The sequence below is a fragment of the Lithobates pipiens genome, unplaced genomic scaffold (genome assembly GCF_037356315.1).
Source record: "Lithobates pipiens isolate NorthernLeopardFrog02 unplaced genomic scaffold, aLitPip1_a1.2 Scaffold_13, whole genome shotgun sequence".
Lineage (NCBI taxonomy): Eukaryota > Metazoa > Chordata > Amphibia > Anura > Ranidae > Lithobates > Lithobates pipiens.
In genome coordinates, this window is record NW_027507718.1 from 468090113 (window position 1) to 468107185 (window position 17073).

Genomic DNA, 17073 nt, shown 5'->3' on the forward strand with positions numbered 1-17073 from the left:
AGGGACTTAGGGTTCCTAGCCTGTAAGGGGCTGTTGCTGATCTAACAGAGACTGCTAGCCACTAAAGATGGATCAATCAGAGCTGTACAGACCAAGGAGGAGGAATCAATTGGAGTTGTACAGGATAAAGGAGAAGAATCAGTCAGTGCTGTAAATAGGGAGTTCATTGTCCCTGGTTTTGTGAAGTTGCACATCCCATAATTCTGAACTCCATCCAAGTTATTACCCCCCTAATAAAACATAAAACAAACTGGCCAATGTGTTTGGATGCATGCTGACATTGTTGTGTGCCTGGCTGTGCAGCAGTGGGAAACCCTGTCATTTGCAACCCCTATGGGGATAGTGCTACATTTGGGGTCCTGTTGACATATCTCACAACACTTCATAATAGGGAATTGGAATCTAAATAATTGCAATAGGAAAAAAATTATTTTGAACCCCTATGGGGATAGTGCTACATTTGGGGTCCTGTTGACATATCTCACAACACTTCATAATAGGGAATTGGAATCTAAATAATTGCAATAGGAAAAAAATTATTTTGTTTTCCTCTAATGCACATATATATGAGACCCAAAATGTAAAAAACACAACAAAACACTGTAAACTTCTTGACTAAGGAATGTGCAATGAGTGGTTGCTACCTCGCCTCTGGCACTAAAGCTATCACTGCCATGCTGAACCATTAACAGATAGTATGAACCACAATAAGCATATTTAGTGTGAACTAGAGGAAATGGGACTGCTAATAATTTCTCAGCAGTTCAGGCATGGCCAAAGCACGCCACATTGACTGCAGCAAAGAGCTCTCTCTATGACTTCTTTGAAGCCTAGCTAAGGAAATCAAATCCATGATGTGCTTGGAAGTAATGAAAACGTGACATCAAAAATTCTTGGATCTCCATAATCAAAGATGTTTTCTCCCCTAAAGGAGCATCTTATGGAGCAACATAAATATTAGAGCAATATTAAATGTTTTATGTATATCACATGTGGCTCAAATACATAACAGAAAACAGTTTAAGTATTTTACAGCTTGTTATGCTATTTTAATACTATCCCTTGATTATGTACCCATGGAGCTTCCTGTAAATGATACATAACCAGAACAAAAGTTCAAAAGTCTGAATATTGTAACTGTCAAATTACTTTACTCAAAGTTATGCCCTACCCACTAATACAGAAATTGAGGTGCTCAAATTGCCATTAGAAAGTGGGCAGAACTTTGTACTAGGAAGGCCTGTTTTTTGTAACATTGGGGGGAGCCTCTCTGCTTCAGGTATCTCTCTGCAGTTCATTGTATGTCCATTTACCATAGCCTGTGTGTACTTTAATTAGGTTTTCAGCAAAGCAGCATGGCTGTTCATTGATTAGCACTTACAGATATTGATCCCAGTGGGACCCCACCCCTCCCCACCCCTATATAGCAGCCTTTCTCAATCAGGGTTCTGCAGCACCCTGGGATGCCACCAGAGGTCTTCAGGGGTGCCATGGCATCCTGGTAGGGAAAAGCTGAACAGTGCAGTAACTTGCTGTGTGAAGAAAGGTACCATGCTGCAAATTTTAAAAGGGCTCTATATGTGTGTGTGTGTGTGTGTGTGTGTGTGTGTGTGTGTGTGTGTGTGTGTGTGTGTGTACAATATGTTTATATGTGTGTCAAAAACTCATAATGAAAACCTTGTTTGGGCTCAACCAACTCCAATGACATAAAGGAGATATGGAAAAGAGGAAAGAAAATACACAGCCCACTGTGCAAGTACTAACAATTGTCTAATTTTATTATATCAAAAACACATGTAGCGCCCTGCTCCTGATGGGCAGACGCTATTATTTTTTCAAATTTAGTTGTCTGAGGCTGTAGTTGGCTCAGACTAATTTTCTCTAAAAGTTCTGGTTTCTGTACCAGTCCAGCTGGGTTGCACTGGTTCCCACTTTACCATAGGTGTCTCTGCCACGACAGGTAAATGTGGAAATGCAGCAGGCTGGATGTATTGAATACCACATCTTGCTCGGAAATGGCTCAGTGGGAGTGGTTTCCCTGCTGTGGATTCTGGGAGAGGGTATTTAAGGTACTGACGCCATTTTAGGTGGTTTGTTTTCTGGGGTCCACTATCCCAACCTCATGGCCCTCCTGGCCTGGGGTCTGGTTGCATGCTCTGCAACCGAGAGTGTAGGCCCAGAAAAGTCTTGGGGCCTACTGATCCAAGGGTGGTCCTGTGCTGTCTCACCTGCAGGGAGAAGCCAAGAAAACTAGAGGATCCAGGGGAGGACATTTCCGGTATAGGACTGAGCACATGCATGCAAGTTGACAGTCCTGGTCCATGGGAGACCATACATGGATCAAAGCATATCATTCAAAGTAGAAAGAGAGTAAATGGATACTTATCAGGTGGTGATGGAAAGACAAATCTTCAGTGCCAGTGCCATTGCCGATTTCCAATGAGGCCCGTCAAGCAGGAGCAAGTGTCCACCTTGCCCTTGTGACTGGAGGATATGAACACTTGCTCATGCTTGACGGGCCTGTATGGTCTCCCATGGACCAGGACTGTCAACTTGCATGCATACTCTGGATATCAAACTATGGCTTGCAACAGTGAATGGGAGGTTACAGGACATTGTTTTGCATTAAAATCTCTGGCGTTTCATGCCACATACATACTGTGACTGTAATTTTCAATTCCATATACCTCCTCTAGACCACTGCTGACCCAGGGTGCCGTCCCTTCCCCTTTCATATCTCAGCAATTTCTCCCTTTTGTATATATCAAGAAATTAACAACACCTATCACAATATGCCAGTGTGCCTCTTTCCCAGGATCCAGGTCTTTGTCTTCCTAGGATCCATTTCCCGTTGGGAGCCAACCTAGCTTTACATCGTATTCACATGCATGCAATTTCTATGTTTCAATTTATTATAGCTGCTCAGGATTGAAGATATTATACTTTCACATTCCTCGCTATATATATATATATATATATATATATATATATATATATATATATATATATATATATATTACTGCACTGGATAGGGGCAAGAATGACGGACATTGAGTTTTTATCACAGAATGAGTGAGACATTGTGAATGATTCAGTTTTTATAATTGGCTCTTCCATTTATGTATTTTTGTTATAATACATTTTGACTTTTTGTACTTGCACAGTGGGCTCTGTATTTCTTTTTCTCTTTTCCTTATCCCTTTAGGTCATTGGAGTTGGTTGAACGCAAACAGGGTTTTTATTTTGAGTTTTTGATGATATGATACCGAGAGCTCCCACTTCAATCCTTTTCCACCTCTCTCCCCAAGCATATAGGGGTTTGTTTCGATATTTATAGATTTATTGATAGCTGGTATTAGCAGGGATTTGCACCTTGAGGGATCCTTGTTTTAAGTTCTCAACATGTGTGTGTGTATATGTGTCTGTGTGTACATGTGTTTGTATGTGTGTGTCTGTATCTACGCATGTGTCTGTATGTGTTTATGTATGTGTGCACATGTGTGTCTGTGTGTGTTTGTATGTATGTGTGTACACATGTGTATGTTTGTGTGTACGTGTGTGTATGTTTGTCTGTATGTGTGTACATCTGTATGTGTGTACATGTGTGTGTACATGTGTCTGTATGTGTTTATGTGTGTGTGTGCACATGTGTGTATGTTTGTGTTTACATGTGTCACTGTGTGTGGGTGTATGTTTGTCTGTATGGGTGTGTACATGTGTCTGTATGTGTGTGTGTGTGTACATGTGTCTGTTTGTATGTGTGTGTGTATGTTTGTCTGTATGTGTGTGTACATCGGTCTGTATTTGTGTGTGTGTGTACATGTGTCTATGTGTGTGTGTGTACATGTGTCCCATTGTGTTTGTACACATTTGTTTGTATATGTGTTTGTGTGTATAAATATGCGTGTGTGTGTTCAAATGTATGTGTATGTGTGTTACTTTTAATCCTGACCCCTTTGTACGCCTGTATTCCCATACTAAGCAATTAATACTCAGCTCACTTTTCACAGGCATTTGACAGGCAATAAAGAAGCAATATCCTGCCTCCTCACCATCTGTTTTAACCCCCTAAATGCAGCATCACCACATTACAACTACGTGCAATGCACAACCTTTTTTAAAATTGTGCCACACCAAAAAATACCTGCGTTTGCCAATATGTGAGGTATCATTAAGAATTAATGGCACCTCTAAAGAGCAGAGCATTTGTCTGTGTGTCAGGAACAAGCGAGATTTTGCATGTGTTCTGTAACACGCAGTAACATGAACCATGCTTTGGAAAGGGGTGCCTTGCGACTGAAAATATATTTCAAGGGCACCCTGACTGGAAAAAGGTTGAGAAACACAGCTATATAGTACAAGTGTTTCATGACTAATGTATACGTTTCCTTTTCTGAGTAGTTTTGAAGTTCCCTTTAAGAATGAAAACATTGATGTCTTCTATAGTGTGGTCTGGTTATGGAAAATGATGTCCCACAGGTGTGCAGAAATCATCTTCCTGGTGTGTCTGTGTCAATTCATTCTTGTTTGTAATTTCTGTCCTGTTTTACCAACGTAAGATCTTTTGTTGTATTTTTTGCACTGGATAAGGTACACAACATAATTGCAGGTACAGCTGTATGATCCTGTGACATTTAAGGTCCCCTTTGTGTGTGCGATGCTTTTTAATGGATTGATTTGGCAGTACAGTTTATAGCATTTTTTTTGTTGGAAGGCTTTGCTCCTTTATTTGAGACTTCATAATCAAAAACACGTGTTCTGCTGATTAGTTCATGCCTGAGGTTGTGTCCTTGTCTGAAAGCCAGCATTGGGGATTGTTGGAATATTTATTTCAGTGTTTCATTCTCTGTTATGATGGGTTGCAAATCTGTTATTATCTTTTGTATCCCTTCTAGAGCTGGAATGTATGTGGATACTAGAGGTTCATGGTTATTTGACTTTTTCTCTTTGTATGGGAGGAGATTTTCTCTTTGGGTTTTCAGGGCTCTGTTTATGCTTGTATTGTTGGTTTTGTCCTTGTTACATTTCTTATCGAAGGAATCCGTTAGTGTTCTGAGATATTTATTTCTGTCCTCTGGGTTTGAGCATATTCGGAGGTATCTGATGGTCTGGCTGTGTATGATGGCCTATGTGATGTGCTGGGGGTGGAAGCTGGAACTGTGGAGATAGCTGCATCTGTCGGTGGGTTTCCTGTATCTTGAGGTGTGCATTTTATCATCCCTGCACAGGGTTCTCAAAAACACAGTCAGCTACTATTTCTCTCACTCCTGCACCCCACAGCAGCAATAATTGTTTTGCTTTGCCTCCTCTCTCCGGTAAACAGAACATAAAAATGTGTTTTCTTTCGGATAAATTCTTTAAGTTACTAATTTTGTTTCCTTGATTAATTTCAGAATTGGTTTAGTTAAGTTTAGTTTAGTTTTAATTAAATTTTGTTTATAAATTTTCTAACGAATTCCGAATTTTCGGATCAAAAAATTATTGACTGATTTGAATCCTGTGTGAAAAATAGCTGGTTGTTATGGAGTGGGCCAGGAAGCCGGCAGCCACGTCCTTAACAACCGATGACTCATCAGCTGTCAGCGGGCTTCCACACTGTGAACTGAAATGTAAACAATAGAAAATTCAGTACAAAAAACATTGAGTCTGCTATGGATTTTAAGCAGAACCCAACACCAAAATGAAAAAGACAAAACAGAGGGGGGTTCTCCTCGAAATCCATACCAGACCCTTATCCAAGCATTCAGCCCGGCAGGTCAGGAAAGGGAACGAGGAAGAGTCCCCCTCCTAAACCATACCATGCCCTCAACATGAAGGGGAGCTTTAGGGCACTCTGCCCCCCACCCCAAAGCCAGGGGCCTTTTCCCCACAACCCTGTGGCAGTGGTTGTGGGGGTCTGCAGGAAGGGGGCTTATTGGAATCTGGAAACCCCCTTTAACAAGGGGGCCCCCAGATCCCACCCCCTACACGTAAATGAGTATGGGGTATAGTATCCCTACCCATTCACCAAAAAGTGTAAAAGGTGAATAAACACACTACACAAGTTTTTGACAATTCCTTTATTTAAAAAAATTAAAACAATTAATGTCCCCCGGTGTAGATCCATCGTCAATCACACTGCCTTCCGCACCGCCTGACCCGAAGAGCAAAAATAAAGAACCCTCTGGCCTTGTCAAAGGCTCTCCTCCGACTGCCTGCTCCTCCGTCTGACATTTCCTAAATAATTAAGGGGTGGAGTTAGCTAATGATGTCAGCAGGTGACCCCACCCCCTTGTGACATCAGCGATCGGGCATGCTTCAACTAAATTCCTTACTATTTCATGCATCCAAATCTCCAAATAACCTCTTCCAAATTTACATTCGGGCTTAAACAAATTGCACGCCTAGTCCCTGGTGTCTACAACCAGCTTCGCCTGTACCTCTCGGCCACCCCAGTCCACAAGTATGGTCCTTCCTGCCCCCAGCCATTCCCAGACCCAATACATCTATTCTCTCAATGATCATAATCAGATCCTACATAGCCTCCTCACATCAGATGCCATTGCCTTATTTATCTTTCCCCAGTCCATGATCATTTACAAAGTGTTTCTACTCTTTCGCTTCCCCTTGTCCATTATCAGCTTACAGTATGTCTTTTTTCTCTTCCCCTTGGCCATGAAGATCTTATATCTGCCATCTTTTCCTCTACTTGATACCTGATCAGCTCATGCTCCATCATCTCTCATTTTCTTTCATGGCCAGCTCCTATGCTACCTTCTCTACTTCTCCAAATACTCTATTGTCACTGTTTGGTTCTCTCGCTTCTCCACTTCCTGACTTAATCTGCTGCCATCCTGCCTCCTTTATCCCCTCCAAGTCTAACTTCTGCTTGCTGTCTCTTCCCTTATAATCTATGATCAGTTCCCTCTCTGTCTTGCTCCACAACCATCTTACACTATGTCTACCCACCCATCAATTCTAGGTGCACTTAACCAGCAAAAATGATATGCATGTAGCTGCTATATAGCTTGAATGGGCCCTAATGCATATAGGTGTGCTGTGAATCCAAAAAACCCGAGCTGGACAAAATATAAACAGTAACATATTTTCTAGAATAATATATGAAGAAAAAAAGAAAGTGGTTTTAAAGGCAATTTTTTTTCTTAACCAATTTTTTTTCTTACAGTGGTAAAGTGGCACGGCAGCACCAGACTATGTACCTAGTATGCGAGCATGCATGCCACCAAAGGCCCACTCGGAAGCTGATCAGTGGGTACCACAGGCTCGATGTCCACCAGCACCCGCTGATCCTTTAGAATAGAGGGAGAATGGCGGTCTGCTTATGTAAACAAGGCAGATCACCATTCTGTCAGTACAGAAGGCATGGATCCTGTGTCTCTGCAAAGCAGGGACACAGATCTATGCCTTCCCCTAGTAAAAGCACCTCCCCCACAGTAAGAAAACACCAGCTAACCACACAGTTAACCCTTTGTTAACCCCTTTGCTAACCCCTTCCCAGCCAGTGACATTAGTACAGTGACAGTGTGTATTTTTAGCACTGATCACTGTATTGGTGTCACTGGTCCCCAAAAAGTGTCAAAAGTGTCAGTTAGTGTCCGATTTGTCTGCCGCAATATCAAAGTCGCTGACTGCCACCATTACTAGTACAAAATGAAAAAATGTAAATAAATAAATAAAAATATCCCATAGTTTGTAGACACTATAACTTTTGCGCAAACCAATCAATATAAATAAATAAAAATATCCCATAGTTTGTAGACACTATAACTTTTGCGCAAACCAATCAATAAATGCTTATTGGGATTATATATACACATATATATATAATATAGCAGAATACATACAGTGGTGTGAAAAAGTGTTTGCCCCCTTCCTCATTTCCTGTTCCTTTGCATGTTTGTCACACTTAAGTGTTTCGGAACATCAAACCAATTTAAACAATAGTCAAGGACAACACAAGTAAACACAAAATGCAATTTGTAAATTAAGGTGTTTATTATTAAAGGTGAAAAAAAATCCAAACCATCATGGCCCTGTGTGAAAAAGTGATTGCCCCCTAAACCTAATAACTGGTTGGGCCACCCTTAGCAGCAACAACTGCAACCAAGCGTTTGCGATAACGTGCAATGAGGCTTTTACAGCGTCCTGGAGGAATTTTGGCCCACTCATCTTTGCAGAATTGTCCTAATTCAGTTACATTAGAGGGTTTTCGAGCATGAACGGCCTTTTTAAGGTCATACCACAACATCTCAATAGGATTCAGGTTAGGACTTTGGCTAGGCCACTCCAAAGTCTTAATTTTGTTTTTCTTCAGCCATTCGGTGGTGGACTTGCTGGTGTGTTTAGGATCATTGTCCTGCTGCAGAACCCAAGTTCGTTTCAGCTTGAGTACACGAACAGATGGTCGGACATTCTCCTTCAGGATCTCTTGGTAGACAGCAGAATTCATAGTTCCTTTTATCACGGCAAGTCTTCCAGGTCCTGAAGCAGCAAAACAGCCCCAGACCATCACACTACCACCACCATATTTTACTGTTGGTATAATGTTCTTTTTATGAAATGCAGTGTTCCTTCTACGCCAGATATACTTGGACACACACCTTCCAAAGAGTTCCACTTTTGTCTCATCGGTCCACAGAATGTTGTCCCAAAAGTCTTGGGGATCATCAAGATGTGTTGTGGAGAAATTGAGACGAGCTTTGATGTTCTTTTTGCTCAGCAGTGGTTTTCTCCTTGGAACTCTGCCATGCAGGCCATTTTTGCCCAGTCTTTTCCTGATGGTGGAGGCATGAACGCTGACCTTAACTGAGGCAAGTGAGGCCTGCAGTTCCTTGGACGTTGTTGTGGGGTCTTTTGTGACCTCTTGGATGAGTCGTCGCTGCGCTCTTGGGGTAATTTTGGGCGGCCGGCCACTCCTGGGAAGGTTCACCACTGTTCCATGTCTTCGCCATTTGTGGATATCACTGTGGTTCGCTGGATTCCCAAAGCTTTGGAAATGGCTTTATAACCCTTTCCAGACTGATAGATCTCAATTACTTTCTTTCTCAATTGTTCCTGAATTTCTTTGGGTCTCGGCATGATGTGTAGCTTTTAAGGATCTTCTGGTGGACCTTACTGTGTCAAGCAGCTCCTATTTAAGTGATGCCTTGATTGTGAACAGGTGTGGCAATAATCAGGCCTGGGTGTGGCTAGAGAAATTGAACTCAGGTGTGGACAACCACAGTTATAGTATGTTTTAACAAGGGGGGCAATCACTTTTTCACACAGGGCCATGATGGTTTGGATTTTTTTTCACCTTTAATAATAAACACCTTCATTTACAAATTGCATTTTGTGTTTACTTGTGTTGTCCTTGACTATTGTTTAAATTGGTTTGATGTTCCGAAACACTTAAGTGTGACAAACATGCAAAGGAACAGGAAATGAGGAAGGGGGCAAACACTTTTTCACACCACTGTATTGGCCTAAATTGATGAAGAAATTTGATTTTTTCCATTTTTTTATTTGATATGTTTTATAGTAGTAGGTAAAAAAAATTCTAAATTTGCGGCCTTTTTTGTTTATAGCGCAAAAATAAAAACCATGGAGGTGAGCAAATACCACCAAAAGAAAGCTCTATTTGTGGAGAAAAAAGGACATAAACTTTATTTGGAAACAACGTCACACAAACACGCAATTGTCAGTTAAAGTAACCCAGTGCCGTATTGCAAAAAATGACCTGGTCATGAAGGGGGGTAAATCTTCAGGAGGGCAAGTATTTCATGAATTCTCTGCATTAAGGTAAACACCCCCTAGCCCCCCTGAATACACGCTCCAGAAGAGGAGGAGTGGGGCTGCTCTGTGTAAAACCATTACACAAAGCAGTTAAGTATGACACGTTTGTTATATTTAAAAAAAAAAGCAAAAAACAAAACAAAACAAAGCTTTACAATCACTTTAATACATAATATAAAGATAGATTTCTGTGTATACATAATTGCCCTAAAAGGTGTTTCTATTTTCCTGGTATTACGCATTATTAATAATACAGTGAAATATTAAAAATGCAATGTTTTTCCAATTTCCTTCAATTTATGCTTTCCCGCAATATATATTACATTTAATGGTCTTCTGAAAATGTAAGTAAGAGGTTGTATTGTACTGCCATTAATTTTTTTCTGATGTAAATTACCAAGCAGGATGTACCGATATTTATTATACTACATGCAGGGAATCAGCATTCATTCATTTCTGTCTAAGTCCTTCCTCTAACATTGTCTAAATAGCTTTTTTATTTAAAAGCATTAAAGCCATAGAAAAATTATTGTAGTTGTGGTGTTCCCCTCACTGCAAGGGTTAAATGCTTGTATTGTCTAGGGGTAAATAAATAAGCTGTAATGCTCATCTAAATTCTCACTCCGCAGGCTCCTTTCAGACTATGTGACCAGTTCCCCAAAGCTGCCTCCCTTTGTAGATCTTTGATTTCATCATATACAAAGCAAGACCAGCGCATTGCATGTGAGGCCCCTTCAGGTCTTTTCCTACACAGTCAGAGAGACAAAGAGAGCACCAGTTGGCAGAGGAGTGAGAAATAAAAAATAAGGTAAGTATTCATCATCCCTTTGACCAGGGGTCTCCAAACTGCGGCCCTTTTCTTGAATTTATCTGGTGGAGCACTATTCATACACTGACACCAACAATGGGGCATCATTCTTGTTGCTGACACCAACAATGGGGCACTGTTCCTCCAATTGACTCCTTGACTCAAAGGACAAAACAGCTTTTTTTCTAGCAGATCTTGAATACCTGGGTAGGTCTTTCACACAGACCTGTAAGACCAGTAAGATGTCTGGATAAGCCTCTTTCACAGACTTAAGTAAATATATATACCGCGCTGTCTGGATAATAGGAGCCAGCACAAAAAGTGTAAATGGATAAACGTATTGGTGGAGAAAGTGCAGCGCTAAAAAATCAGCATCAAAGTGAACTTAATGTATAAACAAAAAAGTAACAATAAATATACATATACAGTGACATGTATTGAATAGTAATATTGTAAAGTCAAAAATAACCAAAAGGGACCCTGAAAAGGGTCTATAAGTTCAAAAATAAACACCAATAATAGTTACCAAAGAGTCCAGATAGTGACATCCAATAGAAAGTGAATAACAATCGTGGAAAAAATCTTGAGTGAATATCCAAATAAGGGTATGTGACAAAGGGAATCCACCACCAAAAGCACTAGAGTTCTTATTTGGAGTATGTAAGTGCAATTCTTATATTACTTTTTAATAAAACATTCCTTACGGAATTACGCTATGTGCCCCTCTCTCCTTCTTCCATATTCTCCTGGTAGGGCTCATTTACCTATGCATCTTTAATCTGATACATTCAACGTCTATGAGAGTGATTGTCTGGAAGTTACATCCATACAGAGAGCCTGGAGCCTTTGGGTCATCATTTAGAGCCTGCTTGACTCACCAGGTGTATACCTGTGTGGGTCCACGCTTTCTGGTAAGCTGCTAGTGCTTTTGTTGGTGGATTCCCCTTGTCATATACCCTTATTTGGATATTCACTCAAGATTTTTTTCATGATTGTTATTCACGTTCTATTAGATGTCACTATCTGGACTCTTTGTTAACTATTATTGGTGTTTATTTTTGAACTTATAGACTCTTTTCAGGGTCCCTTTTGGTTATTGTTGACTTTACAATATTGATAGTCAATATATGTCACTGTATATGTATATGTATTGTTACTTTTTTGTTTATACATTAACTTCTCTCACAGACTTAGCAGCCAGTAGATGCCTGGATAAGTCTTTCTCACAAACTTAGCAGCCAGAAGCGTACTACCTTGATTAGATTATAGAGCAGCTTGACAGTACCAGAACCTTTAGGCGTCCTCCAAACGAGTTACCAGGCCCTTCTGGGAGACCAGTCTTCAGGCTTCTGGGCCTACTTGCAGAGCTTGCAGCAATGTAGCCTGAGGCCAGCAGGGCCACAAAGTAAGAACTGACTAGAGCACATGGCATCTATTCAATAAATACCCCTTCTTAGAATGCACAGCAGCCAGGAACCTCCTACTGGGCTATTTCTGGAAAAATAATATTCATCACAGCTTAACTTAGTTGTAATTCTCACAATGTCCTGTGGAACCAGTGACACCTACTGGCAACAGTGGGAAATGCACAACACAGTCAAGTTTAGAACAGAACCAATAAACTATGTACAATCAATCTGAGCTGGTTACAGCTCAGCCAAAAATTAAATTTACATTATAGCCCCATTTTTAAGAACAGGGGACTACACAAAATGTTATAACAGAAACTAAGAAATGTTTTTTTTCAAAATATTCAGTATTTTTCATTTGTTTAGAAAAAAAGAAAAAAACCCAGGGGTCATTAAATACCACCGAAAGAAAGTTCTATCTGTTATCATACATATTTCATTTGGTTACAATGTTGCATGATTGCGCAATTGTCAAAGTTGACAACTGTAGGCAAGTGATTAAACATAATTAATATTTTAAGCCAATCAAAAAACAATAAGCTAAGGGTTATGATTAGTACTTAAAAACCTGGAAGATAAATGTTGGCATTAAATGATGTTGAGAAAGATATCTCCATACACTTATATTAATATAAGATATTTTTCATAATACACTTCATTTATATTCATTTAAAGTGGTTGTAAAGGAAAAAATATCATATAAAAAAAATAACAAACATGTCATACTTACCTGCTCTGTGCAGTGGTTTTGCACAGAGCAGCCCTGTCCCTCCTCTTTTCAGATCCCCTGCCAGCACTCTGGGCCCCTCCCCTTTGCCAACGGCCCCCATAGCAAGCCGCTTGCTGTGGGAGCACTTGTGCTTGCTCGCTCCCGGGCTGGCTTTCTCTGTCCATAACCTCAGTCCCACCCCCCGCTCCCGCATCACTGGCTCCTGCTACTGCATCTCAACAAATCAGGAGGCAGAGACCTGGGAGAGCCTCGGGTCTTGTGCATATTGCTGGATCGAGATCAGGCTTAGTTAAGTATTGGGGGGGGGGGACTGCACGCTGAAGGTGTTTTTACCTTCATGCATAGAATAAAAACCTTCAGCCTTTACAACCACTTTAAGTCATATTGCTGGATAATAGATGTTAAAATATCTATAACCAAGTAAAACTAGATTATTATATTGCAGCGTACCTGTCCTCTTTTTCCTTTACTTTCACCTGGTGATCTTGCAAATAGTACCCTTCCTGTACCTTTGCGGTTTATTTACTTACACTCAATTCTCCATTATGTCTCCTTTATATCTATGGAGGGAACAATGGTTGTCACACAGACTCAACATGTCTGACTGTATGCCTCGCCATTACATGTTAGTTAATGGAATTAGTAGTTTACAGAAGAAAGATAACATTGTTTTTGCTCTCTTTTGATCTCACAGTAAGTAACAAGGATGCTGCATGTCTAACAAGATCAACATTATTTTCTGTTCTTACTGGAAATGTTCTTTGTCTGAAAATAAATAAATCTAATACAGCCAACAACCTAAGGAACAATAAGCCGCAAAATATTCAATCTTTGTTCTTAGGTTTAATTATCCTATAAGGAGAGCCAGCCTGTCTCTATATATTGTGTAACTAATATTTACTATTGCCCATCCGGTTCTGCTCCCCTCCATCCTGCCGCCTGAAAACCATGGAGCAGATCTATCCACAAAGATGAGATATTTGGGTAGTAGCTCCCAACAGTAATGCCTTTGGCTCATGGTAGCATAGGCAAAGATCAAAATGATTTATAAACATAGAATGTGTAATTTTATGATGACTATTTCAACGCAAATGCTATCATGTTATACTTGAAATAAAATATTACACTCTTTCAAATATATAGTATGCTGCTAGGAACAATAAATTCAGACACTACTTTTTTCAAGGTAATTTGACAGAAAAGTCTGGGCATCGCTGAACTGTAGATAAGCTAAAATGAGCATAAAAAAATGTATAATGTAACAGAAGAGCTGGTTGGTCAACTCAGCTTTGAAAAGTAAATGAAAAATTTAAAGAAAATGATGCACCGGTAATATGTTATTTAATTGTATCTTGGTGTTTGTGTATTTAACAACTTCAGCCACTGAAGGTTTTACCTCCTTCATGACCAGGCCATTTTTTGCCTTCTCGAATAAAAAAAGGTTTCCTTTTTTTTCCACAAATAGAACTTTCTTTTGGCGGAATTTAATCACCTCTGTGGTTTTTATTTTTTGCACTATAAACAAAAAAAGAGCGACAATTTTGAAAAAAAAAATATATTTTTTACTTTCTGCTATAAAACACATCCAATTAGTTATGGAAAAACTTCCGAAGGCACGTTTCTCGAATCGCGAATGCAGCCAAAAGTTTGCGGCGGTCCCCATTGACTTTAATGGAAGGCGAACCTTAAAAACCTACAGGTCATATTTTTAGCCACAAAATGCTTACTAGCTGTGCACACATAGTCCCACCACATGGCCACTGACATAACAAAAGTATGAAGTGAATTTGGGATCGACAACGACAAGCATTCTTTTTCTATCTGTGAAATTTTGACAATTCAGGAGCGCATGAAGATCATGGAGGAGAGGCAAGGTCAGGGCAGGCTATGAAGGGGGTGCAGGAGATGATCAGTGCCACAGTCAGGGCAGCGCAGTCCTGTGCCAGTGTCCCAGTGTGCCAACCTGTGCTTTAGCCCCTCCCTCTGCCCAGCCCTTACCCCCACCTACGCAGGGCTCCACTGCAGTGGTCCGGAGGTGCCAGTCCAGTGATGATCCTCAGCTATGGTGCTGGCACTGCCTGCTGATTGGCTTCTTCGCTGCTATTTCCCTCACTGACACCAGCACTGAGATAGAACACTGACACCAGCACCGCGATAGAGACTGAGCACTGACACCAGCACCGAGATAGAGAGCACTGACACCAGAACCGTGATAGAGAGCACTGACACCAGCACCGTGATAGAGAGCACTGACACCAGCACCGAGATAGAGAGCACTGACACCAGCACCGAGATAGACAGCACTGACACCAGCACCGTGATAGAGAGCACTGGCACCAGCACCGAGATAGAGAGCACTGACACCAGCACCGAGATAGAGAGCACTGACACCACACCAGCACCGTGATAGAGAGCACTGACATCAACATCGAGATAGAGAGCACTGACACCAGCACCGAGATAGAGAGCACTGACACCAGCACTGTGATAGAGAGCACTGGCACCAGCACTGAGATAGAGAGCACTGACACCAGCACCGAGATAGAGAGCACTGACACCACACCAGCACCATGATAGAGAGCACTGACACCAGCACCGTGATAGAGAGCACTGACACCAGCACCGAGATAGAGAGCACTGACACTACACCCGCACCGAGATAGAGAGCACTGACACCACACCAGCACTGTAATAGAGAGCACTGACACCAGTATCGAGATAGAGAGAGAGCACTGACACCAGCACCGAGATGGAGAGCACTGACAGCAGCACTGATACCAGCAACTCGCTGCGGGACCCAAATATATGACACCGCTCAACCTGGTTACTTGGTTGATGCCTCGCTCCTGATATATTAGTAAGTATTAGTAAGCAAGAAAGATAGTGAGAAAGTCAACCAGCGCTAAAAAAAAACTAAAACAGTGAAAGAAAATAAAGGAAAAAATGCAGCTAGAATACTGTAGGTCAAATTACCAAATCCCACATTTCAAAATATAAATATCTCAGTACAGCGCAAAAACATAAAACTCTTTACAGTGAAATACTAAATGCATAAATAAAAGTCCATATAGTGAATGATACAATATACAGTGATCAAGAAAGATCAAAAAAGAGTCCACTTGTGTAGTGTGTCTTTAATCAATATATCCAGTGACGATGTGATCCCTTCACCAATGAACTAGTTGGACTCTCACCTCATCGAATGGACCCCTGATAAATCAGATAGGTCAAAAACACATGTTCCCATCAAGGGTGAAGTATAAGGCTACAGCAAACCAAACGGAAGCTTTTCCAGATAGAATCTCCTCAATGTCATCAGGTCAGGATAATGTCATATATGAAAAAGACAAGCAAATCTAGTGCTCTCCGTTTGATAACAATTTATTAAAACAGATGAATAAAAACAAATTTCCACTCACATTTCTAAGCACTGATCTCCAGTGCTGAGTGCAAAGCAGGAAATAACATGCATGGATCAGTGTGTCAGCTGGCGGATGACGTCACGACGCGAGTCACGTGGTCCGTACGCGTTGCGTCCCAGGGATAGGGCGGGACTTCATCAGCGGTGACGGAATGACGTCGGACGGCCGCTTTATACTAACACACTAAATTTAAACCAATAAACAGCGGAGTTATGCGCAAAGCAAGTACCGCTACTAGCGTGACACCGGAACATACATCTGTAATCGTTCCATACACAGAAGGAAAGGAGAGGGCATATAGAAAACTTTATAAGCACCAAAAACAATATTTAAAACAAAATTAAAATCAAAACCAGAGAGAGGCGTACGTCAAGTCCGCTAATTAGGCAACAAAATATCGCCCACTAATAGTTCTCGCATAAAACATGCAGAGAAACGAACGAGACGTTGCCCAAACGGACAGTACGAAGCCTTAAACGAATCTCCCGGTAGGTCGCATGACCAATGATAAGAACTAACGAATATACCCGCAAATGCCGCTGACGTCATCAGAAAGCTACACTGATCCGTACATGAAGAATAAACAAACAAGCATACCTATAATTAAACACATACCATACAGGTAAGAAAGAAATCAAAAAATATGTACAAAAAATATGAAAATAAAAATAAAAATAAAAATAAAAATAAAAATAAAAATAAAAATAAAGATAAAAATAAAAATAAAAATAAAAATAAAAATAAAAATAAAAATAAAAATAAAAATAAAAACAAACATAGAAATAAATAATAAAAAAATATATAAAAATATATGAAAAATAAAAATAAAAATGAAAATAAAAATAAAAATAAAAATAAAAATAAAAATATCACAATGACTATGAAAAGAATCAGATACTATAAAATAAAATAAAATAAAACAATTATCTG